General features: G+C 50.9%; 1 long non-coding RNA gene across 2 annotated transcripts in view; it reads right to left on the reverse strand.

The window, feature by feature from the left end:
- Positions 1 to 207: 207 nt before the first annotated feature.
- The window catches only part of LOC114010363 (uncharacterized), a 50,004-nt gene continuing 34,217 nt past the window's right edge, over positions 208 to 15,994 (reverse strand). The window contains exons 5-8 of one of the 2 annotated variants that reach the window (XR_008748553.1): positions 7,852 to 8,010; positions 4,444 to 5,229; positions 2,242 to 2,405; positions 208 to 1,677 (exon numbers count right to left, since the gene is read on the reverse strand). This is a non-coding gene — a long non-coding RNA (uncharacterized LOC114010363). The remainder of the gene's footprint in view (positions 1,678 to 2,241; positions 2,406 to 4,443; positions 5,230 to 7,851; positions 8,011 to 15,994) is intronic. The other variant, XR_008748552.1, reaches the window with a different exon arrangement.

A 15,994-nucleotide genomic window follows, 5' to 3' on the forward strand; every position in this document is an offset into this window, starting at 1 on the left:
AGCCAGCACGGGCAGGCACCAGGAGCTGACCGAGGCAGGGCCCAGGGCCACTCTTGCAGATGCAGCAAGGCATCGCCCGTGCCAGCCGAGGCGGGGGCATGCCATGTGCTGCACCGTGTGCGGAGCTGTCAGCCAGCGCCCTGCAGCTCCGTGCCCTGCTCAGCATCCTTGTACGAGATCCATGTAACTGACAGAGCTCTGCTGAACTGCTGTTGCACTTCTTTTATTCCAAAAGTCATTTATTTCATGAAGAAAAAAAAAATATCCCAAAATGCACTGAGCGAGGGAAATAAGCCTGCTCCCATCTTCATTTTATTTTTATTTTCTCTCACTTTACTTCGCCTTGCCTTCCTCTCAGCCTCGCTGTGCATATCAGCAAGCTCATCATCGTGTTTTGCAGCCATGTACTTGCCCCTTGAGGTTTTTCCAGTCTGCAGAGTTTGGTCCAAGGGCCAAATTTCACATAAGGGAAGATTAATCCAGCGATACCTGCTGAGGAGCTCTAGTTGGGTTTGAGTGACTCTGAATATCTGAGACGTACCTGAAAGCATTTGGCAATGAGCTGTGGGAGTCCCGAGGCTGGCGCAATGGTGCTGTTTAGTGCTGCCTAGTCAAATGCCCATCGAGGTCAGTGGGAATGAATTTAGGGTAAAATGAGCAGCTTTGAGAGCCCACAGCCTGGGTGTGCTAGAAATCACCTGTATGAAGGTTGGAGATGGAGAGCTTTTGGCTTCAGAGCCTTGGAGAGCTTGGTGTAGGCACCCAGGCGTGCAGGCGTGCTGCGGGGCAGTGGAGGCAGGAGTAGCTTTGGTTGTCTTGCCTACATGATGGTCTCTGACAGTTCATCTGTTCAGAAACATCTCTGGGACAGCTTGTTGGGATGGCAAACCAGTACCAGGGTGATATTTAAACATCACCAACTAACTAGTCATAAAAAGCGGAATCATTTTAGCACTACCTATGCACATGCCCCTCCACTTTTAGGGATGCTATTTCCTTCAAACTTAGAAAGTCTGTCGGTTCCTTTTTGACACTCCCTCCTTCCTCTTGGGACAAACCCTTTTTTCCTGAAGCTCCCTCACCGACACCTCTTCTTTACTCTCTTTTTTTAGAGGCTCTGAGGATTAACCCTGAGCTTCCCAGCCATCTTCCTACAGGTTTACATTATGCAGACCCACCAGGAGCGTTTGGCTGGGGTTATCCAGTCTACCTGATGAGCTCTCTACAGCTTTGAAGCTGTCTTCCTCCCTCTGATGCCTCAGCTGCTCTCCTCCCTCTCGGCTGTGAGGATGGCAGGCAGCTGCTCTGTGCTACACATGGCTGCTGTCTGCCCTCCACCTATTTCGGCTTGTCCCCAGCTCCTTGCCGATAAGCCCAGGAGCCAAAGCCGTAGGGAAGCCCCTGGCCCCACTCCAGCCCCACAGGCTGGGAGGGACAGACCCCTCAGTCCCTCTCGATTATTTCCCACCTGCTGTGAAGCTTTTCCAGGCATTGTCTTGGTGATCAATGGTACCTCAGTGTTTTGCAAAAGGATTCTGCATCCCTCACTGGTGGTGTTGTGCTCTACATATTCACTTCAAGGTCTCCAGAGTCGGCAGAGCGGTGCCTTCAGCAGATTGCAGGTGGTTTGGGTCCTTGGGTCCTTTTCTTTATCCTTGGAAGCCTTGAAAGTTTTCCCTAGGTGAGAGGTGAAGGGTCTATTAATTTTGCTCTTCAAAATAATCTTTGCCCTCTCTTTCTCATTCTTAAATACAATTGTGTTATCCAGGGAGATGTTTTAGGGGCTTGGGAATAATGTGGGGCTTCTCCAGCTTTCTCATCCAGTGCAATGGAAACATAAGCATTGTGTTTATGTTTCCACTGACTCGAAGCACTTCTTGCCATTGACAAAAGCCGACCACAATGCCCCACAGGCTGCTGTCCCTCCAGCTCTGCTCTTGGAGGCGACCAGCCAGGCAAGCTGGCAGCAAATACCTAAGTGCAGTGCTGAGATAAATTGTTTTCCCCCTGTGCTGCAGAGGGTAGGCGTGCAGAGTGCCTTGGCATGTTTCTGGTGACCTGCACTGCCAAACACCAGGAAAGCAGGAGGAAGGAGGCAGCCCCTGCCCACTGGGCACCGGTGCCCCACCAGGGGGGCCGAGCACCTGGGCACGAGCCTAGCCCGCTAGCATCTCTGCTCTTCGCCCCAACCCTTTTGTCCAGAGGGAAATGGATGGAGAGGGTAGGCAACCTGGGATTTACCTGCTGCTCTGGCCATTGGTCCTTGCTGCAGCATGGTGCCATCGGCACAGCTCTGTGCCTGCCCACAGCTCTGCACCACCGGCCCAGTGCCACCTCCACGCCGTGGTGGTCCTCTGGCACTTCTGTCCTCAGGTGCAGGAAGGACCTGGTTTTGCTCGGAGGCCCTGGTGATACAAAGAAATCAAAGCATATGAGCATTTGTAGCGTGCTGGTCTATGTCACCAGCCTAGTTAGATCTTCTCCTACAGATATGGTTGATTTTCAACCAGCTAAATCTCCTGCCCTCGGCTTGTCTCATACTGCAGGTCTTGTGCACAGCAACTGGAAAAAACCTGAACTCGCTGAGTTCCAGCACATATTTACTGGTGTGGATGGAATTTTTCCAAGTGAAACTTGAAATATTTTAAAATCAGAATTTTTCCACAGAAGTGTCCAAGAGGTGCTGTGGTGAAGTATCCACACGTGAACAAGAAATGAGGACAAAATGGCAGGCTGAGCTTTGCTGGAAAATGATGAGGTTGAGGAAGTGCTGGGCTAACGGACGTGTTTGTGCTGCTTGCGGTGCCCGGCACTGGTGGGGCACAATGGGCTGGTCCGGGGAGGGGGCTTGCAGCAGACTGGGGAAACAACAGGATGTTTTAATATTTTCCTGCGAAGCTTTGCACAGGAACTGGTGTTATGTTTGGCTGCGTAGAGGGGTCCTGTCTTAAAGCTGGTTTTCTTCTTGCCTGAGGGGGCAGGAATGATATCAACCAGATTTGTTGAATGCTAGCAGTTCTACATGTCGTTGGTATTGTAAACACTTTGGGTCATCAGATCTCTCCTCTTCTGAGGCCTTTGCCCGGGTCCCACCCGAGAAGCCCCTTGTCCCTGTTTCAGCCACAGATGCTGCCAAGACACTGCTAAAAAATCACAGCGGCATTTCTCATCTGCCCCAAAGTGCTTGCAGCTGTAAAGGCTCCCCTGGCCCCAGGAGCTGCTGCCATGCTGCCCTCAGCAGCACCCCTGGCTTTTGGGGCTAGCCCCTTCCCAATTCCTGCTCCCCCTGGTCACGGCCAGGTGCATCGCCAGCACGTTTTGGGGCAGGCATCTGCTGCACAGGCTGTCCCATGCCCTCCTCGGTGGTGGCCGGTCCTTGTCCCCAGGCTGCGGCAGCCACGCAAGGGCGCGCGTCCCCACACAGACGCCCGTTTGCGGAGCAGACACCTCCTCCTGAACACTCGGGCAGATAAAAACCATGTGTGCTTTGGGATAGCTTTCCCCAGCTGTTTTGCAGCTCACATTTTCCCTCAAGCTGAAGGGGGGGATGTTGTTTATGCACTGCCCAGGTTCCCTGGCACCGTCCCCCCTGTGATGCCCCAGTGCGTGCCACCTGTGCCCTGGGACAGTGGGTCTAGTCCCCAAGGGACTTCATAAAGCACCACAGACTCAAGCCTCCCAAACCACCCATCACTCCAGAAAGCTCTGGGTCCTGACACCCTACGGCACTGGCCATGCCCTCCCATCTCTCACACAGCGATGCAGGTGGGGCCACATCCAGCTGGTCCAGTGGGGTTTTGTCTTCAGCTCTGCCTTCATCTCACATTCCCCTGCTGCTCTGCACCCAAAACGCTTGGTCCATGGCCCCGCTGAGCCTGGTCTAGCAGCTGGATCCCCAGTTACCCCAGCACAGACCAAGCTGCACATGGCAGAACATGTTTTTGGGGTGGGCTGTGCCCAGTGGGCCAATCCAGCCATTCCCAGCTGTAGGAGCAGCCCATGTGCCATACAGGGAATTGCACGGGTCTAGTTACCAGCTTGGAAACTGATGATCCCCACATCAAAGGGAAGGAGACCATGGCGAGAGTGTGGGTTTTCAGAAACGCGCTGGCAGCAGGACTGACCTGACCTGCAGGCTCGCCTTCCAGCAGGAGCCACTTAGCAAGTCAGGTCGAGTCCCTGCCTTCAGACAGCAAAACCTTCCCACAAGCCAGTAACCTAGTTTGTATTTTGACTTTTAAAATGTTTATTTGCCTCTATCTTTGTGAGAGTTGCTTTTGCAAAATTAAGTGATGGAGCAAAGAAAGCACGGTACCTTCAATTTGGTATCTTTGGGTTTACCAATTAAATGAAGGCTGCAGTAGGTTTGTAACATAGTGATTTGTGCTATGTGGTGGCAACTGCGTGAACTGGGGGACGGGTGACCCTTGCTGAAGAGCCCACCTGGATCCACGCTAGCTTTGTCGATGGGAGGTTAAGTGCTCTCCAGCGCTGACAATCATGGCGTGAGAGGCTCTCAGGAAGCGGCAGCCACGGCAGTGCCTGTGTGGGAGGGAGCGGAGCCGCCTTTCGTAAAACTGAGCACCAGAGGCAGCTGATTGTCTCTGCTTGGGAAGCAATTGCTCATACTTGTGTCCCTCGTCGTGCTTAGGGAGAGCCTCTTTCCTTCAGCCCAGGGGCCATGCTGCCCCAAAACCCTGCTCTGGTTGCAGGGAGAGTGGGAGCAAAGCCTCCCACGGGTGCAGGAATCCCTCCCCGGTTCCTGGCGTGCACAGGACCCGTGCTCGGGCAACACCAACGCATTGTTTATACCTTAACTCCATTAATTACAGAGCAAAAGTTTGAAATGCAGAGAGGAAAGCATACAACCAGGGAGGCAGCACTACTCTCCCAACAGCACCGAGGGCTACCTGCCCTCAATTCCTGCTTCAGCGTCCGAGCCCCTGGTCTCAGTTTCAGTGAGGAAAGGCCACCCCGTGCAGTGCACTGGTGTCAGGAGAGCCAAGGCTCATTGTCGAACAGGGCTTATTAACGGAAAACCTGCATGTTTAGTCTTCTCTTCCCCAGGGTTTGGAAAAAAAAAAAAAGTTTTCCAAATATTGTTGCGTGCCATAAGGTCTTTCCCCTACTGCCAGTCGCTTTTCTGGTGCTTGGATGGGAGTCACGAATTCGCTGGCAGGCTGTGCCGCAAACCGCCACTTCTGTCTCTTGCCACCCATCAGCTGGCCCCTATTAGAAAAGAAATGGCAAGTGGTTTATTTGCCACCCGTATGGCAGCCCTTATGGGGCAGGCAGCACCAGCCCCCCCGCCGACACCCCCCTCCCCAGCAGAACCCTGCCTCTGCCGAGACCACCATTTCCCCCGCACCTCCCTGCTGCCCTCCCTTGTCTTTGGCATAAAAACGGGGACCTGGGGTAAATGCCATCAAAATCAAGATGTGCCCGGGTTCTACTCCCGACAGGTTTCCCCATCCGCAAAGCATTGCTGTTAACCTGCCACCGGCACGGTCCCTCCGTAACCCCCTTCTCCTGGCTTGTTTTCTTTGGAAAGGCCGCCACTCCTGCGGCTGCTGACAAAGTTTCTTTGTAAGTGTCCCGCGGGCTGTCAGTGCCTCCTTCCCTGGCCTGGCCAGCAAGGAAGGCTATCACTAATATGTGTCATTCATCAAAGCAAAATTACATGTGTCCCAAAAAAAGGACAGCACGCAGACAAATTACAGCATGCAGCAAATTGCTTACTTGCGGAGGGGAAAAAAATACAGCAGGCTGTTTTCCTCCCCTCCCAGAGGTAGGTGTTTAATTCAACATATTAAGACTGTGAAATCTGATTATAGCTGCAGGATGGGGGAAACCCAGTTGCAGTGAGGCACAGCTCTTGCCCCAGCCAGCGGGTGCAGTGTGGCCAAGCTGTGCCACGTCCCAGCGGGGTCAGCCCAGGGCCCGTGCTGGGGCGGGGGGGGGGGGGGGCTCCTGCAGCACCAGCCAGGCGAGCCCCATGTGCTGCACCAGGGAGCTAGCACGGGGGGCAGCCCCGACGCCGCTCTATGTTGCACCAAAGCACTGGCCACAGGGGAATGGAGATACCTGTGCCGAGGGCATGCTCAGGGAGATTTCTTTAAAATTTCTTTTTAAGGGTTAGAGGTTTAGATTGTGTTTTTTAAGCACAATCCTGCATTGAGGGACGCTTCATTTCTCTGTGGCCACAGCTGTGCTGCTCCGGTGTGAGCTGGGGCTGAGGATGGGGAGAAGAGCTGTTGGTGAGCAGCTGATGCTGGGGAAGGGGGGGGCTAGAAGGGGACCCCGGAGCCAGGCGTCAGGCACATGCCCCACAGTCAGAGGTCCCCTCGGGGCAGGACATGAGCCTGGCAGGTCCCTGGCACAGCAGCCAGTGCGGCTCCTCCATCCGCAGAGGGATGGGCAAGAGTGGGCCCGGCCCCCAGCCTCCCTCGCTTCCCACCTGGCTGCCCCACCAAGAGCACCCTGGCAGAGCTCTGCTCCCCGGGGTTTATCTTTCAGCTTGCAAAAGTCCCTCTTACATAGTTAATTGATTTTCATTAATCACAGTCTTCTCATCTACTTGTTTATGTTCTTCGCGACTTCACAAATCTGATCTGACATCTGATTTACAGATTTCAGAAATTAACCTTCTCCAGTGTTTCGGTTTCAATGTATATTTATTTACGTTCCCATCAAGTGCCTTTCAATAGGAATGATTTCTGCTCTTGGCAAGCGGAGGAGCCTGTTGTTTTCCATGGAAATGTGCAGTTTTGCCAATGGGGCAGAACCAAGGGGACAGTTGCGGGCGAGCTGTGACGCCCCCTCCGCAGCGCAGCAGCACCAGGCTGTTGGGCACCCTGGCTGGGGGCTGCCCGCCGCCCCGCCGGCCCCGCCGCCACAGAGGCAGCTGGTGGCAGATCCCCCATGCGGGCTGGGGCTGGCCGGAGGTGGGCTGCCCTCCACACCGTCCCAGCTCTCTGGCAAAGCTGCAGCCCCGCACTTTAATTTGGTTTGCCACAGCAACCTGTGTGCTCCCCGATCAAACAGAGAGCAGCTGCTCCCAGGAACAGAGATGCTGTATTTCTAAAGCAACAGTTAACCTGGCATTGACATTATTTTCTTATTTGCAGAGGATGGTGTGTGCATTATTACTGAAGCACTGCAGAAAGAAGCTCTTTGGCTCACTCCGCATTTGAGAGCTATTGTTTTTTATGAAGCATCATGTAAAGAGCAAGAGTAGCTTCTCCTCAGTGGCTGCAGTAGACCTTGCAAAGAAAATTAAAACAAACCGTGAACAATTCTTTATCAGAACAAAGAAGAAAACAAAGGAGGGTGGGGAGTGAGGGCACAACGTGCCAAGGATTAAAGATGATTTTGGAATGGCCCTGAAATAATTGCCCTGGAGATAGTGGTGCTGCAGGCAGGAGGGGAGAGCTAACGGGTGACACTGCACAAAGGCAGCGATCCCCACATCCGCGCTGGCAGCAGCGGCACACATGCTTAGCAGCGCTCAGCCTCCATGCTGGGCGGCAGAGGGCAAAACCACCATGCCTGAATAACGCAAACATGTTTTTTCAGAAATCATATTGAAGGGTAAATGGTAAATGGCATAAAATGAGGCATGGGTTTACCAAAGGTGGTTGGTATCATACCGATCCCATTTCCTCATTTAGTGAAAGACTTCTCCAAAGCAATGTCATCCATTGCCTTTCATACAACGCCCTGTGGGAAACTGAGCTAAACAGGTGATGATGGAAACCCACGTGATAGCTGCCTGGTGGCGAGGGCAGTGAGCAGAGTGGAGACAACAGCTTCACACGCTTCAAGAGGATGTGTGTGTGAGAGGGCAGTTACTTCTCCAGTTTCTCAGGCATCCTTCCGGGGACCAGACCGCTTCTATACTTTAACTGTTTACCTCAATGTAAACAAGGTAATGTGCCATTGAAACTTGCTGGGGAGGGCAGAGCGGGATGTGGTACTGGGGCAGCTGGATGGCCACAGGTAGGGTGCTGCCTGGAAGGAAGAGCAGCAGTCATAGAATCACAGAATTATTTAGGTTAAAAAAGACCTTCAAGATCATCAAGTCCAACTGTTAACCCAGCGCTGCCCAGCCCACCACTAAACCATGGCCCTAAGCGCTGCACCTATGTGTTTTCTAAACCCCTCCAGGGATGGTGACTCCACCACCTCCATGGGCAGCCTGTTCCAGCGCTTGACCACTCTTTCAGTGAAGAAATTTTTCCAATATTCAGTTTAAACCTCCCCAGCACAGCTTGAGGCCTCTTCCCCTTGTCCTGTCGCTCGTTCCCTGGGAGAAGGGACCGACCCCCCCTGCCCACAGCCCCCGTCAGGCAGCTGCAAGGAGTGACCAGGGCCCCCTGAGCTGCCTCCTCTCCAGGCTGAACCCCCCCAGTGCCCCCAGCCCCACCATCAGCCTTGTGCCCCAGCCCCTTCCCCAGCTCTGTTGCCCTAAAGTCACACGCTTGGGAATTCATCATTACTTCTGTCATTAGCTGAGAGCGCAGCAGTTGGGAAGCTTGTAGGGGCTGAAAGACCTGGCTGAGTTAATGAAGCCCTGGGAAAACCATACGTCTCTGCTGGGAGGTGGCCATGGAAGCCATCAGCAAGGTGTATCACTCCAGGCAGCCCCAGCAGGAGCAGCCATTCAGTTTGATGTCAAGATGGTAGATAATTATCCACCTTCCCGGTGAAATTGTGGGTGGCTCCACCACCACCAATGAGCCTGACCCCGGAGAAACCTCGCAGCCCTTCTTCACCCTTGGCTGCTCTCACCCTCAGACCATGTTAGAGCCAAACGACAGAGGGGTGAAAAAGCCATAACCTGCAATAACCAACCTGAAATAGCCCAGGGGCCGCTTCCTGACCTCGCCAGCTTCCTGTGAGTGTCTCCCGCCTGACGTCCCGCGGGCAGCAGCCCGTGCCGACAGCCCTCTGTGTGACCTGTGCCGTGCCAGCAGGGCCGCGGAGAGCAGTGTGCCCGAAATGCCCGCTGTGCCGGGGTGCCGGGGGGCTGCCAGCCGAGCCCCTCTGCCCCCAAAGGCCAGGGCAGCACTTGGCTGCCTGTGGTTGCAGGCCCAGCCCGTGCCCTTCCTTCCATCTGCTGTCCGGCCTCGCGGTAACGCAGGGGTTTCTATTCTTGCTGTGCTGAGTCCACTGGCACTTACCCATCCTGTAAACAAAACCAGCCCTCTGGAAGCCAGCGGACACCAAGGATATAATTTAGTTTCTTAATAGCCTTGCTGAGGCTATTTCGGCATGCCCGCCGCAGTGGTGGCGCGGCTCCCTGCCACCGCGGCCAGGGCGAGGGACAGTGCGCCCAGAGCCCAGCAGCACGAGCTGATGGCCAGACCTTCAGCTGCAGGAGCGCTGCTACTTTGTTAGCCTTGCTTGTTACACTGGTGTCACTCAGGTGGTCTTACTTCCCTTCACCATTGCCGTGAGTTATCATCCCTGGTATTTTGTTTCCTTCTGAAACGCGAGGGCAGGAGGTAGAAAGCCCAGTGTCCCCCTCAGCCAGGTGGTCCCCCACAGCAGCGACTTGTCAACGCTTATCCTCCAGCCCAAGCCCTACATTTATTTCGACACTGGCTGTACTTTTGCCATGGCGTTACTACACAGCATGCCCTTAGCCTCAGTAATAGTGCACTGTAAATCACTACTTATAAATGTAAAATAAAGTGCATCCCATTTGAAGGCATTTGCATTAGCTTGATTTTGGTCTATAGAGTGATGCACGACTGTCGGAGCAGTCGGGCGGAAGAACATAATCAGAAATGTATCCTATCTGGGTACCTTTTAAAAGCAGCCAGGTGACTGCAAAGGGAATCTTTCCTCTTCATAAAATATTAGAGACAACAATTAATACCTTGTCGGAATTTTGTATTTCTGTTGCTCCCTCTTTTTTTTTTTTCCACCAACCACGAACTGCACAGCTTATTCACCCGCAGCCGCTGCGATTTCAGTGGTGCAGGCACCCTTCAGGAAAGCGTTCATTGCCATAAGGATTTCAAGCACTGGAACAGGCTGCCCAGGAAGGTGGCAGAGCCACCATCCCTGGAGCAGTTTAAAAAACACATAGATGCAGCGCTTAGGGCCATGGGTTAGCGGTGGGCTGGGCAGCGCTGGGTTAACAGTTGGACTTGATGATCTTAAAGGTCTTTTCCAACCTAACTGATTCTATGATTCCATGGTTCTATCAAACGGCTCTGACAAAGGGTTCCCGTAACCAGATGAAATGACATCGCCAGTGTCCCAGCCCCGGCGTGCGGCGCAGCCCGTGCCGAGCCAAGGCAGGTGAGCCGGAGGCTGGGCTTTGGCCAGGGCACAAGCAGCATGCCCCTCAGCTCTCCTCCCCTCACCGACATGCCACCTGCTGGCACCAGCCCGGCCACCAAAGGCACATGTGTTGAATCCCCCCCGAGCTGAGCATGGGCAGCCTGCACGAGCCCACCGCCTCAAAAATCAGGTGAAAATTCACAGTCCTCGCAGCAAGGCTGCCCGGAGGAATTGTTGCCTGGGCGCTGGTGTTAGCTTTGCCTTTGAACGTGCAGCACGCTAAAGGTAAACAGCATGTTTTGTCCGCTGAGCCCTTGCCCCCTGGTTCCTCCCCCAGCCCGGCATCTGCAGGGATGACTGTCAAGGTGCGGCTGCTCCCCTGCAGTGACCTGGGTCTTGCCAGCAGCCAGGTACATCCATGCAGTTTGTTAAAACTTCAGCCCTCTGAAATGCTCCTTCGTTAGAAACAAAGCCATTTCCCTTGGCACTTGCAGCTCTCCATACATGTGCAAACTCATTCAAAACCCAAATTCCTTCTTTGAATTAAATTGTCAGCCTCCCACTCAGGCAGATACATTAGCACTGACTGTAACATCAGCTTGGCGCTCTGTATAACGTATGAATAAGCCTTTAAAATTGTACAGTCTGCCCTGCAGCGTTTATCTCATATTTTGATCCTGATTTTTCTCCGCCGAAATGCCTGCTGGTCTATTCAAGTGCCTTGATGGTTTGCGCGCTTCTCATTTAGGGTTCATTTGGGACTTGCCAGTTCTGTGCTCGTTCGGTAACAGTTTGTTCACTTACTAATACATTCTCAAGCCATGTATTATAATGGATTTCTGAAATTGTTACAGGCGGTGACAAAAGATTTTTTCACATTTCATCATGTGTAGATGTAGCAGCATATACTTCCGAAAGAGACCTTAATCACCATTTTCTTTCTGTTTTTAAAAGAAGATGATGTTATTTATCTTTAGAAATGAAGACAGGGTTCAGGGCTAATTTTGAGAGTAGGGTATAATCAGACACTTGAATTAATTAAAATAAAAAATCATATTGGCTAGAAAAATTTGTGTTGATACAATACTTCAAAATTAGCAGAGAATTGATGCCTGCCACAGGGCAGTAGGTTGAAACACGGTGGTTAAAAATAATGCCTCTTATTTTCAGTCAATCACCTAATATATTGCCTTCGCAAAATTCCTCGCAAGCAGTTTGAGCTCCCAGCGAACCTTAAAGGCCAAGAAATACCGTCTTGGAGGCCGGGAGGGGAAGGGAGCTCCACTAGCCCCGGGGCCCCGGCTGAGCCCCAGCCAGGAGGCTGCGGTGCTGGGCAGTGCTGCTGTGCGGGGCCACTGGGAACTGCGTGCCTCTACCCCGGAAAGGGGCAGATCCCACTAGATTAAAATAAATGGCAAACTTCCCATCGACTTTGAGCGAGAAAAATAATCCCATCTTTTCGTGTGCAGTGTGAGTAATAATTAAAAGAAACATATGGGTTTTCAGCTGATGTAGAGCCACATGAAGATTATCGATGGCGTCTTTCTCCCTGTCCATGTCTCTGCCCTGTGCATTGATTTGCGTATCCCCAACGGCATCGAACCTCGGCAAAAACAAGGCGCCACACTTCTATTGTGTGCTTATGGCTGCGGCACTACCTTTTTCTTTTCTCAGAAAGAAAACGCAGACTGCCCTGCAATTAGCAGCGAAACCATGAATACTTTCTTCGTTAACCACAAATGGTTCTTTTCGCAATGAGCGGGCTCACATATGTTCTAAATATGTTCAGTTTCATTAGGCGGCGAAGCACTGTGGATCTGCTATTTTATTCAGGAAGGCAAACAAGAGCTGCATATGTGCAACATAAGTTGAGGAGAATGGGAAAACTTGAGGCACTTGCCGAGTGCCCGAGATGCTCGGACGTGCTGGTTGAATGCAGGGCAGCTCCCAGCTCATTTCCATCAGCCCTGGTGCTGGCAGAGATCGGTGTGCTCGGGCCGGTGACGCTCCAGCCCTCTGCCAGCCTGGAAGTCCTTCAGAAAGGTGGCTTTGGTGCTGCAGGAGGCCGGCTCTGACGGGGTGGCTGGCCGGGTTGCTGGGGTTTGTCTCCACTGCCCAGCAGCCACCCCTTGTGCCGGGATCCAGCTGATCCCCAAAACGCAGCGACTCTTTCTCTGCAACTTTTAGAAAGGGATGTGGCCCTGACTGCTGCTGCCCGTGGGCCAAGGGGTGCAGCCACCCTGAACCCAAGCCCCAGCACTGGGGGCAGCTGGACCTTGGGGTGCCGCGGCAGCCCACAGGCTGAGAGGGACGGCTGGGGACTCCCCCAGGATTTCTCCCGTTCAGAGAAATCTTGGAAAAATCTCTCCCAAGTTTTTTCATTTGTAGTTTTCAGGGATTTCTTGCTTATTGCTTCTGTGTTTCTCTGGTTAGCTGGTCAAAATGTCGCAAGTATTGGAAATGCAGACTTTTAAATATTATTTTAATAGTTTAAAATATTATTTTATTTCATTTTTTTAACTCAGAAGCACAAAAATTCACTTTTTCTTATTTTCTTCAAACCATTTTGGACACCGGAGCCAAAGCGGCACGGCAGGCTGTGTGTGAGCAGCCCCCCAGCATCCGCCCCAGCACGCTGCCCACCGAATGGGTGCACAGCCCCTAAAACCAAACCTCTGATGTCAACACTTTTCCTCTTAAGGCTGGATCCACACCCCAACATCACCTAAACACCCACAGTTTGTTCTGGCATAGAAGCCAGTGGAAATCATTTCTCAGACTTTTTTTGTCTCTCCCCTGAAAGCATGACGGACTGTTTTTAATCCATGTAGCAAGTTTATGCAGCATAGAAAGTGAAGACTTGTGTAAATAACATTTTTAATGTAAACACGTATGGTGTTAAAAACAGTCACACCCCTAAGTGTTTCCCACCACATGAGTGCTCATGAGTGGACTATGAAATTTGTTGTCTGTATCTTCCACTTGGTCCTTCTGAGCGGCCTTCTCCCACCAGGGCACCCAGAGGAGGCTGGAGGTGCCCGCAGGCAGGGAAGCATTATGAGAAGGTTTTAGAAAGTGTGCTGTGCCCTTGATCCTTGCCAAGAGCTGGGGGTACCGTGTCAATGATGCCGTGTCACGGGACTTTGCATTCATCAAGGGAAAAGCCATCTCCTATGAAATTGCCACCCATGTGTCTCGGGTTGACCTGCAGAAGGCGATGCTGGGGGGGGGGGGGGCACCCAGTGCCTGCACACCCAGTGCCTGCAGCCAGGCAGTGCCCTTGCTTCCATTGCATGTGCAGAGTGACGTTCCTCAGAAATAAAGGCAACAAAATATAAACATAGAGTATTTCTCAGAGGGCCCCAGGAAAGGATTTGTAAGAAATTAATCTGTTATTGTTTGCTGATGGGATAAGAGGTATGTTCTAAATGCCTGATCTGTGGCAGAGAAGCAGTCGTGAAGCACCAAAACAAATAAACTAGGGAGAGCTGCCTAGGTAGGAGCAACCAGTGATCAGTATCATAGAATCATGGAACAGCCTGGGTTGGAAGGGACCTTAAAGATCACCTGGTTCCAGCCCCCCTGCCACAGGCCAGAACACCTTCCGCTCCACCAGGTTGCTCAAAGCCCCAGTATCTGCGCTGACTCAATTCATTTTTCTTCCCCCTAAACCCAGGCATTATATTAATAACGTCTTTAGCTGTGCATGGGTTGCTCCGTAATCTTTGTGCAGTGCTGCCGAGCGATCTTCACCTCAGCACACTGCGTGCCTGCTGCCAGGAGCTCAGGAAGCATGGAGTTAAATAAGTTTGCCTTTTCCTCCATCCGAACAATTGGAATCAGCAGTTTGCATTATTTTAAAAATGAATGCTCAGAATCAGCAATTTTCTTTTTCCCTTTTTTATTTTTTTTTTTAAGATCTTGAGGGGTTTTTTTATTTAAAGTGGAAAACTACATTAAGTGCAAGGCACTCAACAAAGAAACAGTCATAAAGCCTAAGTATTCTTAGAGTTATAAAATATGTCCGTGGTGGCAATTCTACTGCCAACAATGAAGTTTTAAGCATTAATATGCCTTCATTGCAGTTTTAATGCCTTAATATTGACTCTATAGCTCTTTTGGGTAATTTTGCTTTCTCTGGTACTTGAAAGGTGATGATGTCAGCGTTCTTCATACTGATTCATATGCAGGTTGATGAAGCTGAGTTATTTATTGAGTTCCATTATATTTTCTATAAACATTAGTTCTCAATAAACAGAGACATTTAGCCGAGGGTTTATTTATTAAATAGGTACTGTACAGATGGTTTTGCCACACATGATGTGCTGCAGAGGATATTACTCAGGAATAATCAGCTGTGTTATAGCTTGGCTAAATTAATAAGATGATAATGATGAAATTGATGCTTTTGAGCTAGGCTTGGTAAATGGTTTTTGCATAAACAAACTGATAAATTTGAGAAGCAATTACTTGCTTGTCAAAGATAAAAACACAACAGGGCCCATTTATAGTTAGGTCCTATTTATTTTTAAAGATTGTACCAGATTTTATGTTTAATACGCTGCAATTAAAAAATAATACTTAAATGAAGAATAATAAAAAACTAACTTTCTGAGCTCTCCTTCAAATTTGAAGATGCAGCATTGCTTGGTTAGACATCAAGTAAACTTTTTCAAGGCTTTCACTACATCTAGAAAAAAATATAATTGTTTTATGAAAGATGCTGTCTGGAGTTGTGCAACGTGGGCTCTGGCAGCGCTTTCTGTAGCGGCGTTTGCTCTACAATCAAGCTGGATTTCATATAGAGAAACACAGTCTCCAGTTCTCTGTTTAACATGGATTTTGCTGCAGTAATCACGCAAGCGAACAAAACACATGTGTACCCTCCACACACACCAACTTCATGTAACTCTGCAATAGAATAGTGAATTGCACATGTACAGATGTATACATGTGTACATTTAGATATACACAACAAAGACTATCCCTTGCCTTGTCTACTAATGAATGTGTGTGTGTTACGTGGTTTTATATACCGGCAAGAGTAGCTTACTTATATTTATTTAGAAAAAACAAACGGACAAGTGATGTGCGGCCCCCCAGGTGGCTCTGCTGGAGAGGACCTCACAAGCTTCTCTCTATCAGAGAATCATCAGAGAATTATTCCAGTTGGAAAAGACCTTTGAGATCATCAAGTCCAACCATTACCCCAGCACTGCCCAGCCCACCACTAAACCATGTTCTTAGAATGGCAGCAGTACTTTAGTGACTGGGTTGGTTGTTTCCATCTGAGGGTCTGAAGGCACCTCACAAACATACATTTAGCTTTGTGACATCCCTGAGAGGCAGGTGTTGCCACACAGCTCACCACTGTCTCCTCAGCGTGAGCAGGCAGCTCCTGTTGGCACCAGGAGGGCAATGGTGCTCCTAATGGTTTGTTGTACTGATGCTGTTGTGCACTGAAGGGCTCAGGCCTTCAACTAATTCCTTCTTTCCCTGGAAACTGCCATATCCCAGGGGGGGCACCCATGTCTTCTAGACCTAAATACTCCTATGGGAGTGTCCTAAGTGGATTATACCTGAAAAGGGGTACCACATGGCCAAACATAGCAAGCTGCATAGGCACATCCTAATTCACAAGCATGTGTTTTCCACCCCGACACAAAAGGCTGTTACTTCGAGCCTTAAAGAGAGCTTTTGC

Source organism: Falco peregrinus, chromosome 8, assembly GCF_023634155.1.
Source record: "Falco peregrinus isolate bFalPer1 chromosome 8, bFalPer1.pri, whole genome shotgun sequence".
Taxonomy (NCBI): Eukaryota; Metazoa; Chordata; class Aves; order Falconiformes; family Falconidae; genus Falco; species Falco peregrinus.